The sequence below is a fragment of the Sinocyclocheilus anshuiensis genome, unplaced genomic scaffold (genome assembly GCF_001515605.1).
Source record: "Sinocyclocheilus anshuiensis isolate Anshui unplaced genomic scaffold, SAMN03320099.WGS_v1.1 scaffold150, whole genome shotgun sequence".
NCBI classification, from domain to species: Eukaryota; Metazoa; Chordata; class Actinopteri; order Cypriniformes; family Cyprinidae; genus Sinocyclocheilus; species Sinocyclocheilus anshuiensis.
The window spans coordinates 532,182-532,643 of NW_015546025.1; the positions used below are offsets into that span (position 1 = coordinate 532,182).

Here is a 462-nt window from a genome sequence, read left to right on the forward strand (position 1 = left end):
CCCATGATTGTAAAGCGCTTTGGGTGTACAACAATACACAATAAAGCGCTATATAAATGCATCATTCATTCATAGTTCCTGTGTGGCTGAGCTGGGATAGCTACGATCTGTCACACATGCATGTTACACAGTTTTACAGAAAGTTTGCATATACACCACCGTTCAAAAGCTTTGGGTCTTTTATTTCAACAAGGATGCATTCAACTGATAAAAAGTGACAGTAAAGACATTTATAACGTTATAAAAAATTATATTTCAAATATATGCTGTTCTTTTAAACTTTCTATTCATCAAAGTAGCCTGGGGAAAAATAATGCATCATGGTTTCTACTAGTGTTGTCACGGTACCAAAATGTCAGTATTCGGTACCAATACCAGTGAAAGTCCACGGTTCTCGGTACCAATTTCGGTACCAAAGCAAAGCACAAAAACATGCTAATTGAACAACATTTTTATTAATAA

The 462-nt window shown here is 35.3% G+C and overlaps 1 protein-coding gene across 2 annotated transcripts in view; it reads right to left on the reverse strand.

Moving 5' to 3' along the window:
• LOC107698652 (E3 ubiquitin-protein ligase RNF19A-like) overlaps window positions 1-462 on the reverse strand; it is a 21,929-nt gene that overhangs the window by 20,475 nt on the left and 992 nt on the right. The gene's annotated exons all lie outside the window — the stretch shown is intronic.